Below are 22,756 nucleotides of genomic sequence, written 5' to 3' on the forward strand. Positions count from 1 at the left end.
CAAACCCTCTGCCGTTCCTGAATTCGACCATAAAGAAGTATGAAGAGAAAATCCATTGATGGGTATGGCACATGCTGAGAAATTCACAATTAGAAGACCTTAAGAAGCTCACTACTCTGCATGCCAACAAGCAGCCATCTTTATTTAGTGTGGGTGGACTTCAGCCAGGGTATACCTGCACTGCTCCAAAGGTGACATCATGTCGCCTTTGGGGAAATTAGCTGAGAAACCTCCTGGGTGGAGAGACCAGAATTTGAACTCCTAACAGGGACAGAAGCCAGAAACGCAGTGCCAGAGGGCAGAATGTGTCTGCTGGCAGCTCGGTGGCACATGCAATTAAACACAGAGCTGGTGACATTGGCTTTCTCTTCCACAAATTTATTTCAGGAGGAAGAAAAATGTTAAATGAGATGAAGCTTGATGCAGCTTTTAGTAGATGTTGAGTGTTGCCTCCCTGACACAGACTGACGTCCGGACTCAATGTCCCCAAAATACCAACGTTTTATTTTCTTTTTCCTGCAACACACAATGCAAGCACAAATCTTTTCAATAACTCAGTCCTTATCTTTTTGTCTTTTTCTTTTTTTTTTCTTCACCGCCTCCACCCCTCTCCTGCAAGCACCATCCTCTTCCACCAGACTCCGGTGGCCCCTGAGATGTTCCTCAATTAAGTTCCGGCAGCATTTCTGAGTGTGGCGGAAATGCTGCATTTTAAACCCGGCTCCTCTAGTGCTCCGGAATTATCCCAACGCCCCCTGGTGGTGGCCACGTGAACCAAACGGCTTGAGCTTTACAGCCCCATGCTCGTGGCCCCGATGTAACCCAGGGTATCTGTCCTTTCACGTCCTGGGGAATGGCTTGCCCTTTTCTTGGCCCCCTGCTTTCCCAGGCTTCTCGACAAGGCACGATCCCCGGCCATCCGTCACACGGGTAAAAAAAAGTGAAATATAAAGTGAAGTATAAAGTTTTTATTCTCAATTTCCAAGCCACCTTCAACATCCAGCCCCGTGACCCAAATGAGTGAAGCGCAAATCAAGGTGAAGGTCTTTAAGGCCCCAGTCTCTGTCTCATGGCACTCCAGTCACTTGGATCCTCAGGGCCTCATTTCTCTAATCAATTTTTTTTTAATAGTCCATGAACTGTGTGATAAGGTTTCTTCTTTAAAAGAATAATACTCAAACAAAGAAAAAGTTTTGGGGACCGTCCCCAGATGTTGTCGTCCAGACAATCAAAGAAAACACGATTCAAAGTCTTAAAAATAAAACAATGAACAATCTTCCTGAGAAAAATGGCGACTTTATAGAGGGAAGGATTATGGGACAGGAAATGGTTGGCAGTAAGTGACGTTTGAAAACAGGAACCGGAAGTGACGTCATCAGGATGGGACGGAGGTGATGTGAATTGATGGAGCGAAGTGACGCCATCATGGTGGAACCGGAAGTGACGTCGTCGTGGCCAGTTTGGAATCCGGAAGTGGAGGAGTTATTTTTCTTCCAGTTTTCTGTCGGGCAAAAGAGATTCAGGTAAGTACCACGTGACAACCCTCTATCTCGCGATGTTTCACTCACCTTTTAGGCTCTTTGACTGCCTCCTAATCGCACATGTGTGACAACTGTTAAATAAGATCCATCACCTCCATGAAGACCAAACTTTGCATCTTCTGGGCGCTGATCTTGCCAATCCTTGCCAACGGATCAGAAGAAGGGACCTTGCTCAAAATGGATCCGAACAAACTCAGGGTATTCCAAATGTGACGTCTGTGACAGATCCTAGGAGTCTCACTTTGTGATCTCATCACCAACGAAACCATACAGGCAAGATGTCAACTGCAACCCACCATCAACAAACAAATCCAGCAGGGAAGGCTGAGGTATGCACAATAAAAAAAATAAAAATGAAAAAGGTGGAAAAGACAGAGTCTGTGATGGAGCAGAAAGAAGAGGCACAAAGTCATTTTTTTTTAATGCACGATGAGTCACTCTTACTGAGGATATGGTAATAAAAGATCTGAGGACAACGTTTTGGAGTGAATACACTCACTGACACTCACTGATACCAGTCAATCCTTAAATACATGAGAATGTGCAAACTCCATGCAGACCCTAGAACTATGAGGCAGGAATGACAGCTCTGCGCCACCACTCTGTCTGTGTTAAAGCATCTGAACTAAACTTACTAAACTTGAGTAAAACTAAATGTATGGCGATAACATGCATTCACGTGTCAAATGCACCCCTGTCTCATGACACTCAATGCCCATGTAGATGGTGGTTACCTAGCATTATCACCTGAAACCCACCACCTTCATTTTTAATTTAATTAGATGAACTGCGGTCTGGTAACGTTCTGCGGCTTATTGCTGGCATATCGTAGTGAATGTAGTGAAAGTCTTAACCATAACAATATTTAACCAAATGTATTACTTTGATAAAAGTGAGTACTAAGGAGCTTTAAAAATTTGAGTGGAAAATGCAACATCGCGTGACACGTGGACGTGTACCAGGTGGCTACCATACTGCACTCTCTGCATTTGCCACTTCATTTTTTTTATTGACTACTGAATTAGTATTTGAACATCGTTTGTCAGGAGAATGTTTTGATTTACGGGATTGGGATTGTGCATTTCTTTCCATATACTTCTACTATTTACTTTCTCGCATACGAAGTATAGCGAAAGTGATGTAATAGTTCAAAAATTCAGTTTTGAGACTTTGATGAATCTCATTGTTTTAGACCTCCCAGAGTCAGAAAATAGCACTTTTGGAATTACAGTCTGTCTGTCTGTCTGTCTGTCTGTGTGTATATACGATAACTCAAGTACGCTTTCACTTAAGTCAACCAAATTTTGCATACAAGTATTGGGTACAAAACGTAGATTTCTACCAGCTTCTGAGCTATTTCTGCTTACCGGAACTGGTACTTCAGCTTTTATACATGCAGCTGCAGAGTCTGATTTATTCAATTTTACTTTTATAATTTTTTAATATATTATATTTGATTTCATGTTGATGATTCTTTAATGTACATAATATAAAAAGACATAATAAATAATTGCCTTGCAGTTTACTCCTCAAATATCCATCCCCATATATGACAAACTCTCGGGGAGACCACTCCCGATTGTTTTTCATTATTTTTAAAGTTATGAGATTTCCACGCCGCCATTTTATTTGACATTTTGTATATTTGAGCAGTTGCAGCCATGTTTGTTGACCACTAGAATGTGACGAAGGTCCCACAGTAACTGATCACTATTTAAGATGGAAGAGTGCTGCTCATGCTGTTCAAGTTTCTCGACATAATTAATCTTCTCACTTTTAGGACTTTTGCTTGTTCTTCAACTTGGGTTTTCTGATTCATGGGTTGAGTTTTGGCTTTTTTTTTTTTTTGGTTTTTGACCTCCTGTTTTTTGATTCTGGATTTTTTTGGCTTCATTTCCTGATCCTTTTCGTCTTCCTGATGTTTTTAGCCGGCCAGATAAGCAGCTCATCAGGTAGCCCTCACAGCGTTGGAGTTGTGTGGTGGAGTCCCGGCCTGGTTTGCTGCCTGTGTGGCTTTTGAATGTTCTCCCGAGTCCACTTCCACACACGTCTCCACTTGTTGGGCGTGGATGTAGGCATGAGTGGGCATTGTGAGGGTTGGTTTGTGCCGTGCACCCAGTACAAAACTAGCCCGAGCCTCATCCCCGAGTCAGATAAAGCAGGTCAGCTACACGAGGTGCTAATCAAAGCGCAGACAGGAACAGGACCCTTTTCAGCAGTCATCTCTAACTTGTCACAAACATTTTAATTCCGTATTCTTACCTGCAACTCTGCCCATTGTTTCATTTTCTTGCATGTTTAACCAAACATTCCCATTCCATCCAACGCTGACATTACAGGTTGGGCCTGGTGGACTTGGAAAGTGAATTTACAAACAAGCAGGAGCCGCACCGGGCTCACTGGCTCGCTTGCCTTGCAAAGAAAAGGAAGGTCAAGAAGTCACATTCTAGTGACAGAGGGACGCTGCGCAGGCGATTGTTGCCGAGCCCGGAGCTGCTCTTTGTTATGCATTTTTGTATTCGCCTACGCGAGGCTGGTCAGGACTTGTCTGGTGCCTGCAGGGCGGCCAGCGCAAGCGTATAAGGGCGACCGTCGTAAACGTGTATGCTGTGGGATTGATTTACTGGGACTGGCGTCGGTTATAAAGGCACTTAATAAAGCAGGAACAAAATCAGGTCTCAACATTTAAATGCAACAAAACCAGGGCGATGCCATAGTGAATATTTAAAAGTCAGAAGCTGGCAAGTTAAGAAACAACACTTCTGGCCTCCTTCCTACAGTTTCAGTCACAAGTGCCACTGGTGACAGCGCGACGTGCCACCGTGTAATCTTTTTTGAATTCTTTTACTGTCATTCTACGCTGTTCTGCATATACTTTTTTTTCCCATTCCACTATGACAATGCTTACCATGAAAGATGCTATACAGTCAGCTCCATAAGTATTTGGACAGTGACACAATTTTCATCATTTTGGCTCCGTACACCAGCACAATGGAACTGTAATGAAGAAATAATTACATGATGGAAGTGAAGGCTTTCAGCTCGAATTCAAAGGGTTTGACAGAAACACAGAATGAGCCATTTTTATACATGGGCCCCCAGTTTGAAGGGCTCAAATGTATTTGGACAACTGACTGACAAGCTCTTCCATAGCCAGATGTCAGCGGGTCCCTCATTATTTCATTAACTATTAACTCTTTGAGGGCTGAATAACTTTTTCCAAAAAACACAGTTCTCTGAAAAGTATTGAAAGCAACAGTTTCCCACAGAAATCAACATACAATGTCAGTTGCTGTGTGCCGTGGCCGCCAGTTCACCAGAAATGTCTGGCAAGCTGCCTGCCAGGCTGTCTTTGCAATATTCAGGGGTGGCAGCAGCTATCGCGGTCACAGTACATGACAATCTGGTTTGTACTTCTTGTCACTGTAAGTGGCTGTCCTCCGAGGCGAGCACTGCCACAGGCACATCAGCTACACAAACCCGTTCAGCACCACAATCCGCTCATGCTGGTGGTACCTCACATTCATTTTCAATCACTTGTATCAAAAGTGCAGTCTGAAACGTCAAAGTCCAATTCAATTACACAAATAATAAGTAAAGCGTCATCCACAGACTATTTTTCTTTACGCGTTCGCCTTGATCTCTCGTCAGATGTTGATGCCATGTTTGCTCCTCGCTACTCATGTGAACACTGGGAATCTTAGTGAAACCAATGAAGCTAACATTCTTTCTAGAAAAGAGAGTCCAACTAAAACAGAACAGCGGGTTTGGTCACCATTTAATTACCACCGTCAACCCCTTCTTTTGACAAAAGTCGACATCAGCCCTGAAAAAGAGTTAAGCAAGCAGAAGGTTTGGAGTTGATTCCAAGTGTGGAACTTGCATCTGGAAGCGGTCGCTGGGAACTCTCAATACGGGGTCCACAGAGCTGTCCATTCAATTAAAAACAGGCCATCGTTAGGCAAAGAAAACAAAACAAGCCCATCCCGAGAGATCGCAGTACCAGCGGGAGGGTCAAATCAATCCTTAAAAAGTAGGAACACGCTGGTGAGCTCAGCAACACCAGAAGGCCTGGACGACCATGAAAGACAAGTGTGCTGGGTGATTACAGAAATCTGTCGTTGATGAAGAGAAGACAATTCACAACATTTTGTCTTGGGAGTTCGGCCCATCACTGTCAAAGTCTGCAATCAAGAGAAGACTTCATGAAAGTAAAGACGGAGGGTTTGCCACAAGGTGCAAACTACTGGTAAACCTCAAGCACAGGAAGGACAGATTAGACTTTGACAGAAAATATTTTTAAAGAAGAAGTCCAGTGTTGGAACAGTGTCCTTTGGACAAAGAAAACGAAGATCACTATGTGCCAGAATGATGCCTAGAGAAGAAAATGAACAGCTCATGATCCGATGAATACCACATCATCTGTACAACATGGTGGAGGCCGTGTTATGACATAATCAAGCATGGCCGACAATGGGAGAGGGTCACTGGAGTTTACTGAAGATAGCAGAAGTAGCAGGATGAATTCTGAAGTGGCGAGGCCTGTACGATCTGCTCAGATTCAGCCAAATGCTCCGAAACTGAATGGACGACACATCACAGTACAAATGGACAATGAGCCAAAATGTACTGTGAAAGCAAACCAAGTGCTTTTCAAGGCAAAGAAGTGGCGTTTTCTTCAACGGCCAAGTCAATCAACTGCCCTCAACCCAACTGGACATGCATTTCACTTGCTGAAGGCAAAACTGATGGCAGAAAGTCCAACGACCAAGCACCGACTGAAGTAAAGGCCTGGCGAGGCATCAGTAGGGTGGAGAAGGCCATGGGTTCAGACTTCAGGCAGTCATTGACTACAAAGGATTTGCAACCAAATACTGAAAATGGCCAAACTAATATACTCGGCAAAAAAAGAAACGTCCCTTTTTCAGGACTGTGTATTTCAACAATAATGTTTTAAAAATCCAACTAACTTGACAGATCTTCATTGTAAAGGGTTTAAACAATGTTTTCCATGCATGTTCAATTAACCATAATCAATTAATTAACATGCACCTGTGGAATAGTCGTTAAGACCTTAACAGCTTACAGAAAGTAGGCATTTAAGGTCACAGTTCTAAAAACGCAGGACACTAAAGAGACTTGTCTACCGACTGTGAAAGATGCCCAGGGTCCCTGCTCATCTGCGTGAACGTGCATTAGGCATGCTGCAGGGAGGCATGAGGACTGCTGATGTGGCTAGGGCAATAAATTGCCATGTCCGCACTGTGAGACGCCTAAGACAGCGCTACAGGGAGACAGGAAGGACAGCTGATCATCCTCGCAGTGGAAGACCACGTAACAACACCTGCACAGGATCGGTACATCCGAATATCACACCTGCGTGACAGGTACAGGATGGCCACAACAACGGCCCGAGTCACACCAGGAACACACAATCCCTCCATCAGTGCTCAGACTGTCCGCAATAGGCTAAGAGAGGCTGGACTGAGGGCTTGTAGGCCTGTTGTAAGGCAGGTCCTTACCAGACATCACCAGCAACAACGCCGCCTATGGGCACAAACCCACCTTCGCTGGACCAGACAGGAGTGGCAAAAAGTGCTCTTCACTGATGAGTCACGGTTTTGTCTCACCAGGGGTGATGGACGGATTTGTGTTTATCGTCAAGGAATTGAGCACGCCTGGGACCTGTTGGATCGCAGGGTGAGGGCTAGGGCCATTCCCCAGAAATGTCCAGGAACTTGCAGGTGCCTTGGTGGAAGAGTGGGGTAACATCTCACAGCAAGAACTGACAAATCTGGTCCAGTCCATGAGGAGGAGATGCACTGCAGTACTTCAAGCAGCTGGTGGCCACACCACATACTGACTGGTACTTTTGATTTTGAGCCTCCCTTTATTCAGGGACACATTGTTAAACATTTTTAGTTTATGTCTTATGGTGTTGACTCCTTTAGTGTTCATACAAATATTTACACATTAAGTTTACTGAAAGTTAAAACAGTTGAAAGTCAAAGGACGTTTCTTTTTTGCTGAGTATATAATCAGAACTATAATGACCAAACAGTTCTGAGCCCCTGAATACGAGGAGACCAAGTATAAAAATGGCTGTCGTTTCTAAGCAGCTCATACAACACTTTTGTTAAACGCCTTAAATTAAAACTGCACTTCAGTCACATCTTAACTGCTTTGTTTCAAATCCATTGTGGAGGTGCACAGCACATATTTATGGACCCAACAGTGTATGATAAGATTTTCATTTAATACGTTCAAAAAAATACCACACTTTTTCTTTTTCTTTTTTACTCTATTAAGAATTTCAAAAACAAATGACATTGCTTTTCCACATAGTCACCTGACACTCTCTCTTGCATGTTCAAGCTTTATAACACACTGGTGAGGCCTCGTCTGGAGTCCTGTGGATTTAGGAGTCATAGTGGACTCCAAGCTATTGACTTCCCGACAGTGTTCAGAGGCCATTAAGAAGGCTAACAGAATGTCAGGTTATATAGCGCCTTGATGTGTGGAGTACAAGTCACAGGAGCTTCTGCTCAAACTTTATAACACACTGGTGAGGCCTCATCTGGAGTCCTGTGTGCAGTTTTGGTCTCCAGCCTACTAAAAGGACATAACAGCACAAGAAAAGGTCCAGAGAAGAGCAACGAGGCTGATTCAGGAGCTACAGGGGATGAGTTAGGAGGAAAGATTAAAAGAGCTGAGCCTTTACAGTTTAAACAAAAGAAGATTAAGAGGTGACCTGACTGAAGTGTTTAAAATTATGAAGGGAGTTAGTCCAGTGGATCGAGACCGCGATTTTAAAATGAGTTCATCAAGAACACGGGGACACAGTTGGAAACTTAAGGGTAAATTTCGCACAAACATTAGGAAGTTTTTCTTTACGCAAAGAATGATGGACACTTGGAATAAGTGACCAAGTAGTGTGGTAGACAGTAAGACTTTAGGGACTTTCAAAACTCGACTTGATGTTTTTATGGAAGAAATAAGTCGATAGGACTGGCGAGCTTTGTTGGGCTGAATGGCCTGTTCTCGTCTGGAGTGTTCTAATGTTCTCTCAAACACGACCAATCACTGCTGCTCCCTCCTTCACCATTTCCAAACGAAAATATAAAAGTGAGGAAACGTTTTGAACGTCCCTCGTATTTGAGATTCCGGCCAGAATGAAAACCGATGACCGTCACAGGCGTAACAAAGTCATTTAAGGAGACGCTCAGCAGATCTTTTTGCCATTGTATTGATTAGCAGTTGGTTAAATGACCTCTTGATGAGCACCGCAACTGTGGAAAATGGCCTTTGGGGAGTGTTTCTAAAGGGCATCAGGGAAATCAAGCGAAAAGCTCACTTATCTGAACAAAAAGGTTTTAGAAGGCAAGTAAGTGTGAATTTGTCACAAATGCCAAAGCATAAGTCTGTAGAGATGAGAGGATCTACCCACCCCAGAGACCCCTTCAGTGTCCATCTGTCAGCCTGCCACCGTCTATACACTTGGAAGTTGGGCCCAAGCCACGGATTGGTGGGTTCAGGTTGGGGGTTAGAGGGGGGTGGTCCGTTCACTGGTGGGTCACATGACTGTCACTATTACAAACATTGTAAGTGTACAGCAGAGCAGCTACAATGGCAGAGGAGCAGCAAAGTGAATGTATAGAAGTGAGAGGTGACAAGGTACAGTTAGCACTTTTATTAAACACACACACACACACACGCACGCATCTAACGTCTTGTCATGTTTCTCAAACCATTCTTCAACAATTTCTTTTGCAGTGGGTACATGACAACTGGCAAGTCTTCCTGGGCACATGACATCAGCCAATTTCTTAAGCCACCATGACAGAACGCTCTGTCTCTTTACTTACCCATTTCAGCAGTCTCTTCCTGCTACTCTTTTCAACGTGTACTGCATTCAGAACACTTCATTTACAAAAAGCCATGTTACCCCTTAATGGTTCCCGTTATTCTCCCACAAAATCAACACATCACACATTAAACCTGAGAACTGATATTGTTTTATGGAAGGTACAGTATATGCTCATTTTGAACCGGATGCCAGCAACACGTTTCAAACTAATTTGAGACAGGGGCCTGTTTACCACTGTGTTGTATCTCCTCTTTTGTTAACAACACCGCTGTGGGATGCAGGGAGCCACACGCATGCGCAGTGAGGACAACTTAAAGCTTCTGGTAAAGGTAATATCCTGCCACTCCAGGGGGGCTGGCACTGTGGACTGATGTCTATTCTCTTTCTCGGACTTCAGACTGGAAGATTGATGGCATCGCCACCACTGATGTCACTTCCTGTGTCCGTCCACCTGGACCTGCCTCTTCCTCCAGGAAGTCCTCAAAAACCGGATGTTCCACAATCTTAGAGCCGTTGCAATTGGACTCGTGTCTACAAAGTCATTACCCGGTTTTCTTCGTTTTTTTGTTTTTCCCAACAGTTATACGGGGTTCGCCATTTGGTACTCCAAACCTTTATGCTTCTTTGTCTCTTTTCCTACAAGGCTGAAAAATAAAATTGGCAGCTATGAGAAAAGCAGGCACTCCAAATAGAGAGTACAGTTGTGCTTGAAAGTTTGCAAACCCTTTAGAATTTTCTATATTTCTGCATAAATACGACCTAAAACATCATCAGATTTACACTCAAGTCCTAAAAGTAGATCAAGAGAAACCAGTTAAATAAATGAGACAAAAATATTATACTTGGTCATTTATTTATTAAGGAAAATTATTGAATATTACATATTTGTGAGTGGCAAAAGTATGTGAACCTTTGCTTTTGGTACCTGGTATGACCCTCTTTGCACCAATAACTGTAATTAAACATTTCCAGTAACTTTTGATCATTCCTGCACACCAGCTTGGAGGAATTCCAAGAACAGCTTCAGCTCTGGGATGTTGGTGGGTTTCCTCACATGAACTGCTCGCTTCAGGTCCTTCCACAACATTTCGATTGGATTAAGGTCAGGACTTTGACTTGGCCATTCCAAAACATTCACTTTATTCTTCTTTAACCATTCTTTGGTAGAACGACTTGTGTGCTTAGGGTCGTTGTCTTGCTGCATGACCCACCTTCTCTTGAGATTAAGTTCATGGACAGATGTCCTGACATTTTCCTTTAGATTTCTCTGATATAATTCAGAATTCATTGTTCCATCAATGAAGACAAGCCGTCCTGGCCCAGATGCAGCAAAACAGGCCCAAATCATGATACTACCACCACCATGTTTCACAGATGAGATAAGGTTCTTATGCTGGAATTTAGTGTTTTCCTTTCTCCAAACATAACGCTTTTCATTTAAACCAAAAAGTTCTATTTTGGTCTCATCCGTCCACAAAACATTCTTCCAATAGCCTTCTGGTTTGTCCACGTGATCTTTAGCAAACTGCAGACGAGCAGCAATTTTTTTTTGAGAGCAGTGGCTTTCTCCTTGCAACCCTGCCATGCACACCATTGTTGTTCAGTGTTCTCCTGATGATGGACTCATGAACATGAATATTAACCAATGTGAGAGAGGCCTTCAGTTCCTTAGAAGTTACCCTGGGGTCCTTTGTGACCTCGCCGTCTATTACACGCCTTGCTCTTGGAGTGATCTTTGCTGGTCGACCACTCCTGGGGAAGGTAACAATGGTCTTGAATTTCCTCCATTTGTACACAATCTGCCTGACTGTGGATTGGTGGAGTCCAAACTCTTTAGAGATGGTTTTGTAACCTTTTCCAGCCTGATGAGCATCAACAACTCTTTTTATGAGGTCCTCAGAAGTCTCCTTTATTCGTGTCATGATACACTTCCACAAACATGTTGTGAAGAGCAGACTTTGATAGATCCTGTTCTTTAAATAACACAGGGTGCCCACTCACACTTGATTGGCATCCATTGATTGAAAACACCGGACTCGAATTTCACCTTCAAACTAATTGCTAATCTGTGAGGTTCACATACTCAATAAATAAATGACCAAGTATAATATTTGTGTCTCATTTGTTTAACTGGTTTCTCTTTATCTGCTTTTAGGACTTAAGTGAATATCTGATGATGTTTTAGGTCATATTTATGCAGAAATATAGAAAATTCTAAAGGGTTCACAAACTTTCAAGCACAACTGTAGGTGCAGAATTTGAACCCAGGACACAGCAAGGCACCACCATGCATACAGACTAGTTACCAACTGAGCTGACACGGACTCGCCGTTTTGTTGTGCAAGTCCAGTTCTGCGCAGAGGCCCTCATACGCAGCTCCTTGTAGGGACAGACTGTGGTGCGATTCTGCAATAAAACTCACACACATCTTAAGGGTGGGAGAGGACATTCCACGCATGTATGCTGTCAATTCTGAACAAGATTCATTTTGTATTAGCAACCCCTCAAAAGACATGGGGTTCTTTATTTTTGCTCCGCAATGTAATCTTGTCGGCTTTTAAAGTGTGCTTCACAAAATAAAGACTCGATGATTAAACACGTCTGTTTAGTTAGGGTGCGACTGTGAACTCCCCAACTGGATTCTGACCCGGCGTTACACTCTGCACAGCCTTCGTCGTGTTCAGAATAATTTCATTTTCCCTTTTCAGACGGGTCTGTTCCCAATCTTCTACTTATTCATGTGTCCCTTTCGTCAATAGCCTTTGTAACTCACTTCTTGTTTCTTTTTAACTTCCGCACAGGCGGCTTATTACACATTATATTATCTTCCTCCTTTCTTTGTGCTCGCTTTATCACTTTCACTTCCCAAGAGTACTTTGGCTATTAAAGAGTTCAACGGAACAAATCGTGCATCCCTTCGGACAGATTTGTCGATAAAGTGTGGCACAGATTTAAAATAGAGAAGTCTCTGTGACCAGAATGACTTATCCGTCTGTTAAATTTGTTATTTCGTTCTTTAGAATCTTTCAAGGGTGAAGTCTCAGTCAATGCAGGAACCTTCATCTAAATTAATTTTTAGTTACTGGAATCCCTCAAGTGCTTGTGTCTCAGTAAGGCCTTTCCTTTAAGATATAAAATTCAGCTCCTTCATCATTTATATCAATCATGCCGTGAGGTCATATAGGACATGTCTCTGATATGCAGGGCTGGGCTCAAGTGAACACTACACACCTGGGCAATGGTGGGTAAAAACTCCCATGATTCATCGATTCAATCAAAAAAGTCCTCTTGAAGATTAAAGTGCACTGCACACTGGTAGCCATATGGGATATCAAAGAGTGGGGAATAATGGGGGTGATTAGGGGCACCCCACCAACTCATGGCAACCCTACAGCCTGGCCGATGGCCATGCCCACTAACCATGCGGAACAGCACCCAAGAGCTCCAAAATGGTGGCCCCCATAGAAACAAATACACAAACTGGCAGCGCTCATAAGAAAACAAATACACACAGGAAAAAGAGAATAATAGTAAAAATCATGGACACAGCTCTACTCTCACCAGTCGAACTGTCTCTGTGTACACAGGTTTAGATAAATTAACACATGCGAGAGCATTTCAACTCCTCAGAGATGGTGGCCATGTCACAAGCTGAGAGAGCGTTACTGGATTTGATAGGTACCGACATCCAGTATTGTATTTATTAGTCATGCTTGTTATAGTCCACTTCATTAGCAGCAGTGAGGAGTAAACCCTGCTGAATTTACGTCACCTTAAATATGGCAAAATGCGGAAATGTTTGAGAATTTTGGGAAAATGCTATTAAGTCAATGGAGGAGTTACAGAATTGTCAGGAGTAGCAGAAAAGTATGTGAGGGTGATGCAGGACATGCCTGAGGACAGTGGGACTGAGGTGAGGGGTGCAGTAAGAACGACAGCCTGGGTCAAGGGGAGAGTGGATTACATCAAGGAGCAACTCGGAGCCCTTTTCGGTTTGCAATGGTGATGGCCAGCTTGACACACAAGTCTCTGTGGAATGTAATGTTCATGGATGACATTGTGATCTGGAGTGAGAGTAGACAGAAGGTTGAGGTTAACCCGGAGAGGTGGAGGTACGCAGTGGAGAGAAGGGGAATGAAAGTCAGTAGGAGAAACATGGAGTACATGAGTGTGAATGTGGTAGAAGGGTACAACTGCAAGGAGTGGAGGTGGCAAAGCTAGATGAATCTAAATACTTGGGTTCAACAGTTCAAAACAATGGAGAGTGCAGCAGAGAGATGGAGAGTGCAGGCAGGGTGGACTGGGTGGAGAAGAGAGGCAGGAGTGATTTGTGATAGAAGAGAAACTGCAAGAGTGAAAGGGAAGAAGTATAACGGTAGTGACACACGCTATGTTGTGTGGTTTGGAGACGGTGGCACTGACGAAAAGACAGGAGGCAGAGCTGGAAGTGGCAGAGTTGCAGATGATACAATTTTCATGTGGGTAGGCAGGATTAAGAACAGTTATATTAGGAGGACAAACACAGGTAAAACACTTTGGTGACCAAGTAAGAGAAGCTGAACTGAGACGGTTTGGGCACATGCAGGAGAGAGATGAGGGGTACATCGGGAAAACAATGTTGAGGTTGGAACCGCAAGGCAAGAGGAAAGGACAAAGGCCAAAGAGGAGGATCATGAATGGGGTGTGGAAGGACATGAAGGTAGCTGGCTTGGCAGAAAATGATGTAAAAGACAAAGATAGATGGAGATTTATGATCTGCCGTGGTGACTCTTAAATAGGATCAGCCAAAAGAAGAAGATGATGATGAAGAATTTAAGGCAAAGGAGGAGACACTAAACTAGTTGAGTGGATTATAATGGTGCAATTGTCTGTCAAATATTCCTGAGGGCTAGAGAAGTGTCTGCCAACTTTGCTGGACCAAATATTGTGGCAAAAATGTGACACTTCAAGTCCACAATACTCTGAGTACTTTATAATCGCCATGCACCTCCTGACTGACAAATACCCATAAAGCCTGTGATGCAATGGATCAGAGTTTAACACTAGGGAGATGCTGCTCCTGTCACTACCTGATCTGTGCTACATAGAGAGAAGTGTAACATGCTTAATCTCACAGTGAAGGCACAATGCACAATGAACCTATGTAAAACAGTAATTTTTATAAAAGTCTCATTATGGTCAACTAATCTACATCTCAAATAAAAATGCTTCAGGTTAATTTAAATGAATGCTGGGTATAAATTTGGTTGGAGTACCAATTGTGTAGTGTTATCATGCATGTGAGTATACACCCTAACTTATTCATGCATGTGTGAAGCAGGTCGAACGGTGACGAAATGTGTGAGGTGGGGTCGCTTACAGCACACATGCTTGAACGTTCTGAGTATGTGCAACACAAACTGGCCAGGTAGTGCAGATTGTGTAGTGATATCCCCATCCAACAGGGTTGCTCCAGCTCTGTGATATCACATTGACCTCAAAAAGCATCATGGGGCATCGGGAAAAATCTAATCTAAATTGGCTGCACAGGCTACTGGTGAATGCAGGAGATTCACTGGAAAATACACTTTGAACTTGAGTTCACAGCTCACCACCGCACAAATCTTCAAATTAAGATGCTTCATGGTGCAAGTCTACAGCAACTCAGATGTCGGCATGGGTGGTATTTGCACTGTGGATGGGTGGAGTGTAGTGGGCGCTGCTCAGAGAAGGAGGGGGCTGACACAGAGGGAGATTAAACTGACGTGATCAGGGAAGTGCACCACTCACAGTGGTCAGAGATGGGCTCTGTAGGACTGATGAAGGGACCCCTCCATTTAGCTTATGCCACATAGTGCTTGCTTTGAGGCAGAGAACAGGAGTTTGCAGTTCACCACCACGCTTTGAAATGTATAAACACAAAAATCCTAGGCGAACGAAACAGTAGAGAATGTGTACACTGTCAACGCTGGCGACACACAGACAATAGCCAAGGGTCAGGTGAGTAAGTCACGGCCACATTCCCACAGTCACCTGCTCGTCGACTGCTCATTCAGCACAGTTAAGGTTAAAGGTATAGTATTCATGGCAAAGCTTTTCTGAATTAAAAGAAAATTAGTGTGTCACACTTACACGTCTGCCTCGGATAATGTAGAACTTCAGATAATCAGGGTTCTACTGTATTAGTATTAGTGCCAGTAAAAAAAATTACAATTGTTGTATACAGAAAAGTACTCAACTACATTGAACTTCTGCTACATCTGAAGGACAGATACAATAAGTCCCTAAGCCTGATGGAACCTGGAGATGTTGCAATGTCTTCTGTCGGCTGAAGCGGGTTTCTCAATTTGATGCCTACTCCATACCAAACTATAACCGAAGCCCATTGTCTTAGGGAATTTCGAAAGGCGAAGCCAGGGAACACAGCTAACCGAATGCGGTATTCAAAAAGACACTCATCATCAAGGCTGACAAAATCCAATTTGGACAGTAGAAAAAATTTAAAATTTTTCAAATCAGTTGTAGGACATAATTAAGCAAAACAGTTAAAAGTGAAGCCACAGTGATCTATAAATCTTTACTGGGGGCACTCCATGATTGTTAAAAGAGGAGCAAAGGCAGAAAGTGTAAAAATTGTGAGTGGCCCATCGACACTTTTGTTAATAGTGACGGAGACAGGAGTTACATTCTGAATATCTGACATTATCGTGTCATAAATGTCTAAAGAGATAAAAAACCAAGAAAATGGTCTTCACATGCAGCTGAATCATAACAGTGATGTGTGCCATCGCTACCCTGTCTGTGCATGCAGCCATTATCAAACTCAAAATCACAAACGCCACACAGACGGCACCCTGACCAGGGAGCTCACAGTCAGCATGGGATATTACCAGAAACACTAAACCAGTCTGTCACCCGGCCACTCGACTACTGCTGCTGCTTCAGCTCAGACCATCAGTGATCAAACTGTTTTTTTCGACAGAGCTCCCTGGTCTGAGTGCCGTCTGTGCGGAGTTTGTGATTTTAAGTTTGATAATAGCTGCATGCACAGACAGGGTAGCGATGGCACACATCACTTTTATGATTCACCTGCATGTGAAGACCATTTTCTTGCTCTTTATCTCTTCAGACGTTTATGACAAGATAATGTCAGATATTCGGAATGTAACTCGACAGAGTTCAAGTCACTCATTGACTTCTTGAATGCTGGGAATTCAGAATAAATAAACTGTCGTGTGGCGCCTTGAACTAAATGATAAAACATTTGTGACCAACCAACACAACACACATAAGTACAATAAAATGAAAGGCTTTTATTCAGTGGAAACGTTTTCCACCCGTTTCCCAGCAGCACCAAGCACAGTATAGTCCAACTGTCTGTTTCCATCTGCCTCCACTTCTCCTGGTAGGCTTCATCCCTCTTCCTCCCAACTCTGGCTCCCTGAATGCAGACAGGTGGCTCCTTATGTTCAGAATCCCAGAAGTATTTTCCGGTGTCGCATAATTGTGGCCCTGGAGCACTATATAAAAGGGTTGAGCAGTTCCTGCAGCACCGCCTGGCGGCACCCCTAGAACCCAACAGGGTTGAGCTGACAAGTATCAATTTCCCATAATGCCCTGTAGGAATCTGAGGCACCGTTGCACCCCAGGGGGCTGCCAAACAGCAGCTTGGAGGAGACAGAGCCCTTCATAAGCCATCTCCCTCAGTCCTTCTATTGAGGAGGAGTCCCAACCAGGTAATAGTCCCGGCCGTCCCTCACACATTTTAACAGTGTAGCACACTGACTGAGCATTCGCGCTGCTGTTTTGTCCAATCCCAGTTAGGACCGTGGCTCCTCATCACAACGTAGCCAGCGAGGAACACCACTGAATTTACCCCCCAAAAATTGATATACAGCCTCAATTCAGCTTTTCTGCCTTCCTCCTGGAGTATTACAAGGCCTAAGGATGAGAAATGGGTCACCAAACTGCTGGAGCAGAAAGTTGGCAAGCGGGCCACGCTGTGCGGATGCCAAATGCAAAGCACCAGGGAGAGCTTAGCACAATTTCAAAATGTCACACTAGCCTCTGAGTGCCCTGGTGTCACGGAGGAATTAGCAATTAATCGGCCAATTTAGAGGGCCGCACGTGGCGCTGCATGGGAGAGTAGCTGCTGTTGCCATGGTGGAGAAACCTTTTGTACCAGGAGGAGGATGGCTTGGAATGTAAATCACCAGGCCCAGACTGCCTTCTACAGAAGAGAATCTGCTGCTAGACAAATTATTTTGCTATTTCTAAATAAACCAATTAAATTTAGATTATGAACATACTTGTAATGCTCTACACGACTGCTGGTCTCCTTCAGAAAGGTCCCCTGTCCTAAAGGCTCGCTTTCACCCTTGCAGTGCAATTTGCAGACCACCTTCGATGTCTCAAGGGGAGCTCAGCTTTGAATTCTGACCTCCTTACGCTAAGGATGTGCGTCAAAACAAGTCCTAGAAGGGGACATAAATCAAGCTGATACAGTGAATTCAGAAAGACCTCTGTCACTTTCTTGACACTTTATTATGTTGTAGGATCGTTGATTTGACCTCAGTTCCCTGAACGTGCATGAATTGCGAAGAGCAAACAACCTCTAAAATGGCATCAACAGCTGGTGGGAGGCCAAAGCGAATACACAAAGCAAAATACTATGTGGACCACGTTTTACGTATTATGGCTGAATTGGATTCCGATTTTGATGCAAGTGATCAGGAGATGAAGACTGGAAACAAAAGTGAGGTCCCAGCATCAGCTGATCATGGTGCTGAACACGTTCGCCCGGGAGGTCCGCCACCTTACAATGGCAAGAGGTACAAACCAGATTGCATCACAATGCGACCTTCACCGGCGTGCGAAGACAGCCAGGCAGCTGACCCGCCACACATTCCTGCTGGCCATCGAGCCGCCCGAGTCACAGCACACAGCAAAAGATGTTTTATATTTATTTATTGGTGCATCATGTGCTTTTCACAAAACTGAGTTTTTTGGAAAAAATATCTAGCCATCAAGCAGTTAAAATGATGGATGGTAGCAAATCTTCTCCGGTTACATGAACTGTTCAAGTTACTTTCAAGCGGTCTTATTTCAATCTGAGCTCCTTCCATTGTCTCATTTCAAGGCAAAGCATATTGGTCCTTCAACATCGACTTATGTTATTGCACATAATCTGGGATCACTGACTCCATATATTAGGTCTCATGTAAGAAGAAAAAAAAAAAAAATCTACGTGCAATTTTTGATACAGAACGTAAATTTGACAAATGGATGAATGCCGTGGTAAAGAGCTGCTTTTTTCAAATTAGGGCTACTGCAAGAGTCGAGCCATTTGTAACATATGACTTGCAAAAGCTTATTCATGCTTTGGTCTTCATTACCACAATTCTCTTGATGTTGGTGTCTGTTGATCATCTGTGATCAGCCTCCAATTGGTTCTAAAATGTGTCTGCAATGGTGTTAACTGGCACCAAAACAATACAGGTACTCGCATTTAAGTTCTCCCGCGGATAAGTCGGGTCTTGATTTTACTGTATAATGTCTGGTATTTTATAATGTTGATTGTATAAGTCGAATGTGGAAAACTCACACTATCGGTCCATGAGATTACGATATGCTAAACGCCCAGCTCAGAGAGAGTAACCACGGAGCATACTGCCTTTATGTATTGTGCCTACGTGACCACTTTTGTAATACCCGAACTATTCCGAATGACGTTTACACCGATTTGTGTTTTTTGTGTCTCACACCCTCATACACCTTTATCGTAAGAGCATCCGTTATCTACGATGGAGCGTTCGATCAGAAGAAAATATGAAGCTGGTTTCAAATTAAACGTCGTTGAAGTGGCGAAAGAAATTGGCAACAAAATTCAATATGTCTGTGAAACTGCTGCGAGATTGGAGGAGGCAAGAAGATGTAAAAAAAAAAAATTTTTTTTAAATTAAAGTGTCGTATTTTTGAACGGGCATGCGTATAAGTCGGGGTCTGATTTTATGATTGATTTTTCGTTTCAAGACCAGACTTATACGTGAGTATATACGGTAATTCACCTGCGTTGGCTTCCTTGCACTGGCTTCCAGCCGAGTATAGGATGAATTGTAAGAACATACGGTTTACAGCACAGCATGGATCTGCTCCTTCATATATTGAACTACTTACTCCGTATTTACAATCGGAGCACTCACGTCTTCAGATTACGTATGATTATGTGTTCTGCGGACATATTGGAAGCGTACAGGTGACCGTGCTTTTGGAATGCTCTGCCATACGAAATAAGAGCTGCTGCTGTGATTAATAGTTTTAAAATCACAATTAACAACGTTATTCTCTGGCATTTGGCTCCTAGCAATGGGCTTATTTTATAAACTTGTTAAATAAAATACTAATAGATACAAAGTGTACTTATTTGGCTGTATTTACATGTATTTGCTTTTACCTTTGGGAACTGTGTTTTTACGGAGTATTTTTTTTTATTATTGTAAAGCACTTTGGTCAACATGAACTTGTGTTAAATGTGCTTTATAATGCAAAGCTTTGTTGCCAATTCCGTAGTTGCGTTTGCAGAGAGTTTTCAAAGGTTTCAAAACTCAGCTACCAGAAAGGCTTCCCGGCAGTTAGTATGACTTGTTGTAAGGATTCTACAGACCAAGAAAAACTGAAAAGCTGTACTGAAATTAAAAACAAAGTTAACACAAAAAATAAAAGTCGATAACACACACACAAGAAAAAGAAAGGAGTTCACGTCCATAATGTTCCATTTAAGGATTAAGCGTCTACATTACATTTCTTAAATTTTCTCTGTTATTACTTACACAAGGACCTACGTTTGACACAAGTACGTATGTATGAATGTTTGGTCAGAGAACTATATGCCCCTAAGGCCTTGAACAGTTCAAGTTTCTTTCAAGCGATCTTAAATCAATCTGAGCTCATTCCAATGTCTAAAGACAGAAATACAGCAGAGCATTAAGAACATTCTATTACATTTTCAGCTCAGAGCAGGTTAGACGGAATCTTCCATTATCTATGGGAAAGTGACATTCTATTCAAATTAAGCAAAAATAAGGTAAATTGATCATTAAAAGATTATTCTTTTACAACTTCTGCGTGAGCCTTCTTGGGTTCTCAACTTTGACACACTCATGAGTCTGCTCCTACAATTTAAGACAAAATTCAGCCGGTTTGATTTTGACAGAACAGCTCCCAGACTGGCTGGTTCACGGGACTACACTGCAGCTGACACCGACTAACTGGGATCATCTACATCAAGTCTATGACTGGGAAACTGTTGGGGAAAAAAAATAAACATTTTGTAGCCATAAACTAACCAAACAAATTCCCTTCTCCTATTTTGAGCAAGGTTCAATCCATCTTAGTACCAATCATTCTATTAGAAACGGCCATCGTGAAGAAACGCACTGCGTACACCCAGAAATGAAATCACATTGTTGGCAACAACCCTGATCACTTCGCTCGCCAACCCCCGGGCGGGTGCTATGCGCTAGCTACTTCACGGCTCTGCCTCTCGTGTATGCATAATTTAAACAGACTTATTTTCATGGGAATTGTTACATATGCATAACAGACCGAACTAATTTACATTAAGGCGCGTAATTGACCATAGTAAAAAAATAGTAAAACGTAATAATTTGAAAGTAAATTATGTTTCATGTTGCATTAGGGGTATTTGTTGCGTTATACATTTTTTTTCTGTTTGACTTTGAAATTAACATGCAAATACTTTCTAACCGTACACTTTTACTGTAAAACTTCAGTACAAACAATTTTTTTAATTAACGTTTTGTCAATATTGCATTCAATTTTGATACTGGGTTTGGACTTACCGGCAGTTGTACGTTGAGTTGTCACGATGTGAGTGAATATTGTTTCTCTCTCTAATAAATAAACCGACTTTTTTGAATGTTTGTCCCTGTGATTTGTTCATTATCATAGCAGAAGCTATTCTAACAGGAAACTGTAAACGTTTTAATACGAATGGCATATCAAGATCTCCTTTGGTGTCTAATGTTATCCCCTGAAGATGTACTACGTTACCTTTCTTGTCGCCAGTTAAAATTTTACATGTCAGAATTGTTCGACCAATTTTGAATACAATTAATCTTGTCCTATTGCATAGCCCATCACTCAGACATAAATTATGCAATAACATTACGATACATCCTCCTTTCAACAGTAATTCAGCTGGTGGGAGACCAGACGGTGTTAACGGTTGTAGATATTCTATGGGATATTGTAAGTTGATATTTTTATCTTCCGCACCATCACCACCAAATGTTTCAGCATAGTCTACTGATACGCATTTAACCAATTTGTCGTGTAACCGATCGACAATTGTCGCGTTTATTTGTTTGACGTCATCGTTTCTCAGTGCTAAGATTGCCCATGCACTCATTTCTTCTGTTGATAACCCTTCAGGATGAAATTCTTCAATAGGATTTGGACATAATACGTCTTCTTTAACTCTTTCAGGGCTGATGTCGACTTTTGTCAAAAGGAGGAGTTGACGATGGTAATTGACTGTAAACTGTGACAAAACCAAACGTTATGTTTTAGTTGGACTGTTGTTGCTAGAAGGAAAGTGTTGACCAAGATTTCCTGCACTCCCATGAATAGCAAGGTGCCAGCAACGGCAAAAATGGCACCGACATCTGGCGAGAGATCAAAGCGAATGCGTAAAGCTAAACACTCCGTGGACGATGTTTTGCCAATTATTTCTGAACTGGACTATGACTTGCCGGACTCAGATTTTGATACAAGTGATCGAAAAGGAATGTGAGGTTCCAGCTTCAGCTGACTGGTCCCCAGCTAATCGTTATAATGACAATGTTCGCCAGGGAGGACAGCCACTTAACAATGCTAAGAGGTAGAAACCAAACTGCAGTGCACTGAGACTTTGTCTCAGCCCCACAGACAGCCTGGCAGCAAGCCTGCCACATATTCTTGGCAAACTGGCAGCCACAGCATGCAGCAACAGATGTTTAATGTTGATTTCTGTTTGCTTTACAGAAAACTATGTTTTTTGGAAAAAAATATTCAGCCCTCAAAGAGTTAATTGGGAACTTCAAGTGAGGAAAACATAAAAAATTATAAGAGCTGAGCGCACAGGAAGTGTGTCTGTCAAAAGCATTCACACGAATGAGAGGACTGTGGGCGTTTGTTGTTAACCAGAAATGGTTGAGAGTTGGGCGGGACTTGAAAAAAATCTCTTGGCAATAGCCTCGTCTCTTTTCTTTTATAAGAGATATATAGAGATATCGATATAGATAGATATAGATATATGAGAGAGAGAAACAAAACCCCAAAACTCAAATGAAATGCGTTCAGAGTCTGG

At 42.7% G+C, this 22,756-nt stretch overlaps 1 long non-coding RNA gene across 1 annotated transcript in view; it reads right to left on the bottom strand.

Moving 5' to 3' along the window:
• Positions 1–8,547: 8,547 nt before the first annotated feature.
• LOC120538377 overlaps positions 8,548–22,756 on the bottom strand; it is a 98,741-nt gene continuing 84,532 nt past the window's right edge. The window contains exon 4 of the long non-coding RNA XR_005635449.1: positions 8,548–10,052. This is a non-coding gene — a long non-coding RNA (uncharacterized LOC120538377). The remainder of the gene's footprint in view (positions 10,053–22,756) is intronic.

This window comes from Polypterus senegalus, chromosome 10 (genome assembly GCF_016835505.1).
Source record: "Polypterus senegalus isolate Bchr_013 chromosome 10, ASM1683550v1, whole genome shotgun sequence".
NCBI classification, from domain to species: domain Eukaryota; kingdom Metazoa; phylum Chordata; class Cladistia; order Polypteriformes; family Polypteridae; genus Polypterus; species Polypterus senegalus.